The sequence below is a fragment of the Littorina saxatilis genome, linkage group LG13, assembly GCF_037325665.1.
Source record: "Littorina saxatilis isolate snail1 linkage group LG13, US_GU_Lsax_2.0, whole genome shotgun sequence".
Taxonomy (NCBI): domain Eukaryota; kingdom Metazoa; phylum Mollusca; class Gastropoda; order Littorinimorpha; family Littorinidae; genus Littorina; species Littorina saxatilis.
In genome coordinates, this window is record NC_090257.1 from 42,090,095 (window position 1) to 42,095,094 (window position 5,000).

The 5,000-nt window shown below is 41.6% G+C and overlaps 1 long non-coding RNA gene across 3 annotated transcripts in view; it reads left to right on the top strand.

The window, feature by feature from the left end:
* The window catches only part of LOC138946105 (uncharacterized), a 37,479-nt gene extending 33,423 nt beyond the window's left edge, over positions 1–4,056 (top strand). The window contains exon 4 of one of the 3 annotated variants that reach the window (XR_011449200.1): positions 2,911–4,056. This is a non-coding gene — a long non-coding RNA (uncharacterized lncRNA). Of the gene's footprint in view, positions 1–2,408; positions 2,446–2,910 lie in introns of those variants that run through there. The other 2 variants (XR_011449201.1, XR_011449202.1) reach the window with 2 other exon arrangements.
* The last annotated feature ends 944 nt before the right edge of the window (positions 4,057–5,000 follow it).

A 5,000-nucleotide genomic window follows, 5' to 3' on the forward strand; every position in this document is an offset into this window, starting at 1 on the left:
CCCAAGCTATAGAATAATTCGGATACGCAGACCAGAGCAATTTCTGTTTCAGTGTTTGTCTCTGTGTCTGTATGTCTGTCTGGCTGTCGCACTGCCTGTCAGTCTGTCTTTTTTTCTCTGTTTTTGTCTCTGTCTTTGTCTGACTCTTTCTCTGTCTCTGTCCATCTAGATGTCTTTCTTATTCTATGTCCCCCTCCCTCCTCCCTCCCCCCCCCAACCCTCGCTTAACCTATTGGAGTAGGGTTATTTTCCAGAACTGTATACTATTTGTGACCCTCCACCACGAAATGAGTCGCATGTCACCTTTGCATGATTTTCATATTTGTACATTTTCTTAAAGAGTTTTTTATGCTCTATCCAGTGGTGAAAACCGTTTTAGAAAAGAGCGAAAACTGTTTGAGTTATAAGCCTGTGACTAAGGTGACCCTCCCACTGTTACCAGACACTCCCCGGACTTATATTCAGCCTAGCGCAGAACCGCGCGAGGTGACATGCGACTCATTTCGTGGTGGAGGGTCACATTTTGTCACATTGTGACATCCATCCACTTTCAGTCCTTAAAAATATAATAAAGTATACTAAATGGCAACTATAATGTATTCTCATTACTTTTTCCCCAGCAATACTCCAGTTAGATAATGATTAAATCAAACATAGTATATTGTTTTGCCTTTTAAAAAAAATGTTAGTATTCAAATCCATGTCACAACCTTTGATTTCCATGTAAGGAATGTGATGTACTTTGAAACACTTATAATTTACTGAATGTAGACAAACTAACTGTGCAAGTATTTCTAATTCTTTCTCTACAGAACCATTTTTCACTAATTAAATCAATTTTTATGGTTAGAATATCTCGGTTAGCAACGAATTACTTTGGTAACATGGTTTCCACTAGTACACAGCTCTGGAGAATATCCCGTTAATGTATCGAACGAACACTAGATTTGCCTTATTTCAGCCATCGACGCCAGAGAGGAATAAAAGTCATATTTAGGCGTCTGGCCGAAACTGCAAAATAGTACATGACTGTGTGCGTTCAATCGTAAAAAATAAAAGGAATTCTGACTAAAATGGATCGATACATAAATGTTAGCTTTATTTTTGACCAAAATAGATCCCAGGGTCACAGCGAAAGCCTCAGGCCTTGGAAATACGAATACATGCATGCACAAATATGAAGCCCCGGTGTCCGTTCGGCCAACAGCCCAAAAATAAACCATTTCAGCACTGACCCAAGACGACCCAACCCGGTCCCCAGCCCATTTCAGGTCTACTCTAGCAGCCGGCACCCAGCTGTCTACACCCCCCCCCCCCCCGCCCTGCATTTTCATTTTTATTTTGTTATACAAAGCCGGGTTTTCCCGTGTAACATGCCCCTAATGGCTTTGCCGTGAGGGCGTAAAACTTACATTTTTCGACCAAAATAGGACATTTGAAACAGATTTCAAAAGTCATTGGCTGTCTCGCTCTGTGTAACATGTCATATTTGTATGTTAAAAAACACAAAACAAACAAATAACGTATAATGTTTGTTATGCCATATTAATATCAGATTAGCCACTGCTTCAGTTGAGTGTGACGTATTTCCCGCCGCAGTCGCAGGTCTGGCAAATGTCTTGACAAATACGTAGCGGCTTTACGCATATATGTGCGCAGGTAGTCTAAAGTTTAAATCACGCTGAAGCTCGCATTTTTCATGATCAGCTAACTTCGACCATTATTTTTCATATTCACTGAGACTCGGCAGGTAGATCTAACCTCTACGTGCGTGCGTGGCGTAACATGCAGATCTGTTTTTACACGAGCCGTCTTGCCTACATATCATACTGCTTCTCGTAATACGTTTAATCATTTCGTCTTGCTAATTTGCAGTAGAGCATTCCAAAGAAAGAAAACGACACACACTTTGTTTGATTCTGGCTTGCACAATAAATTCAAACCTGAATAGGGCCTACGTCATCAGTTTGTAATGGCGTCAGACGTACTGACGCAAACGTGTGTTATTTTAGGGACTAAAAGAAAGACGACTCGAGCCACAGACGAAAAAAGATAAGCCGAATCAAGAATCAACTTGCTTTTCTTTCTCATTTTTCCAAATGGAAGGATTATCTGTTTTGTGCCATTGCAATAATAGGGGAAGGGCCCCTATTATGGACAATAAGCTCCTAATATGGACCATATGCCTGTTCTGACAAACTAACGGTGCTAGAATGCTCCAAACAATTTCACCCGCCTCATTTACCCAATTTATTATGATATGTTAAAGTATAGCCTAGTGGGTTTTTACAATGAATCGTGAAAACGTCATCGCGAGAAATCAAGCTAGTTATCAGCATGAAAGAAACAGTTGTCCATGTTTGAGGCTTCTTCCCTTGCGTATTAAATGAACCTTTCAATTCCTACAGGTGTAGGATTGCAGTGTGGGAATCATCAGGACATTATATAGGTGTAGGATTGCAGTGTGGGAATCATCAGGACATTATTCAAACGGCAGAAATTAATATGTAAGCGCCTAGGGCTATATCTAGATTAGGCGCATAAAAATGATCATAATAATAATAATAATAATAATAATAATTATTGGGGTGTACGATTGTGCGGCATTCCAGCAGAAGGAAACACGGATCTGAAAAGAGCAACACGCCATAATGTGAAAAACGACGACACCCTTTTGTGTAGGAATCAATTATGTAGACCGCGGGAATAGAAGTGCCAAGGATATTATTTTAGTTGATAAATTATTTGTCCCTCTCTGTTGCCTTTGTGTGTGCCTTTGTCCTCTTCACTAGTTGTGTTCGTGTGTGTGTGTGCGCGCGGGTGTGTGTGTGTGTGTGTGTGTGTGTGTGTGTGTGTGTGTGTGTGTGTGTGTGTTTGTGTGTACGTGTGGTCGTATGTGTGTGCGTGCAGGTACTCTGAATACAAAAGCTGAAGTCTCGCGGCTCCGATGCGTTGGTTCCTGCCCACTGCGGAATCCGCGGAAATGAGTCCGCGGAATACCCCCCAGCTGACAAAAAATCCAAGGAAGGAGGTCTCTTAAAGGCACAGTAAGCCTCCCGTAAACCATCACAGATACTGTCAGGCTTTTACACACAGTACAAACACCCTTCCATTTGAACGCTCACCAAACGGGAACATCCTAGGTGCCCTACGTAAAGAGCGAGCAATTTTTAAAGAATTAATTTTGCGCCGATTGCTCAGAGACAATCGGATCGTGGTGCGTTTTGGCGCTAGACCTAACTTTTAAAATCTAAATAATAAATTGACAGCTTGTTACACAAACATTCTTAAATCATAAAAGAATTCTTTTTTCATCAAGGCAAGATCAGTACAATTCGAAGTTTTGAAAGTTTGAAAAAAGAAAAGCCCGGAAGCAGGGTCACGCAAGGTCGTGGTTCTCGTAGCAGACGACGGTTTGTAGGCATCGCCAGTTCCTCTGAACAGTCAAAAGCCATCGCCAGAGTTCTTGTGAACCACAGCCGTTTGTTTCGTGCATAGTCAGAGGTACATAATAACGTGCTATTGCAGATAAGCTCACATTGAGTCGCATTCAAATTACTAACTGACGACTACATTGTAAAAAAGGGAAACTGGATCACACGGGTTCACGATGGCTCAGGGGTAAGATAAACCACGCAAAAATAAATTCTTTGAAAATTGCTCGCTCTTTACGTAGGGCACCTAGGATGTTCCCGTTTGGTGAGCGTTCAAATGGAAGGGTGTTTGTACTGTGTGTAAAAACCTGACAGTATCTGTGATGGTTTACGGGAGGCTTACTGTGCCTTTAAGCCAACCACACAGGTCTCTCGCCACGATAAAAAAAATCAAACCTTGACTAAATATAAAAACAATCCTCCTGTTTATTATGTTATTGTTTCTGTTTTTGTTGTCACGTGGCTCCTACTCGTACGTGTTTCCTGCCAACAGCGGAGTACGCGGAAATGAAACAGCTGACAGGCTGTCCCAGGGAGGACGAGTGTGAAAACAGCCTGACAAACTGGACTCCCACCAAGAAAAAACCTCACCATCATTAGTTTGTGTTAATGTTCTCGTGTTTTTGTTGTTTGCACATGTTGTTTTGGTTAAGAGAAGACGAAGCACACTTTCCCTTCCATTGTTTGATAGTATTGGACAATAAATCATCATATGTCTTATCTTATGTCTCGTGTAATTTATGAAGCACACCAGACACAGTAAGGCTGACAGCTACTACAGCCCCAAAAGAGAAGAACAAGTCATACTTTAGATGAACAAGTCATTCTTTAGATTGTGAACATTTTTACAACAAACTGAAGATAGAACAATCACAGATATAGACACGACAGAATGTTAAACAAACTGAAGATAGGTCAATCGTAGTTGTCATCAGTTTCACGGGTTTTCATTCATAACCAGCTGGGGAATAAATAACACTGTTCCCCATGTCACAAATCGAGGTGGTGAATGGGTTTGAGCTTTCAGGCGAAACATGTCAAAGTAAAAGCCAATCAGGCTGATTGTTTGATGTGTGGAACCATCACGGCTTTGGATTCGTGTTTTAGAAGACAACGATTGTAAGCATTCACTCTCAAAAACCCAATCAATGTTGAAAATTACTGCGGCGACTCATGGTCAATTTGCAACTTATCTCTGTAGTCGCAAAATGCATAACGAAAATCCATAAAACAGGATAGTTACACACCAAACTGAAGATAGGACAGTCAGAAATATCGACACAACAGAATGGAGACATATTTTTACAAGAAGCCGAATATAGGGTAATCAGCGATGTGTAATTGTGGCATTGCACCACCAGCGCATTGGCCGAGTGGATAAGACATCGGACTCCTATGCGGAAGGTCGTGGGTTCGAATCCCGGCCGCGCCTGGTGGGTTAAGGGTGGAGAATGTTTTGATCTCCAAGGTCAACTTATGTGCAGACCTGCTAGTGCCTTATTCCCCTTCGTGTGTACATGCAAGCACATCACCAAGTGCTCACGGAAAAGATCCTGTAAAGTCCAC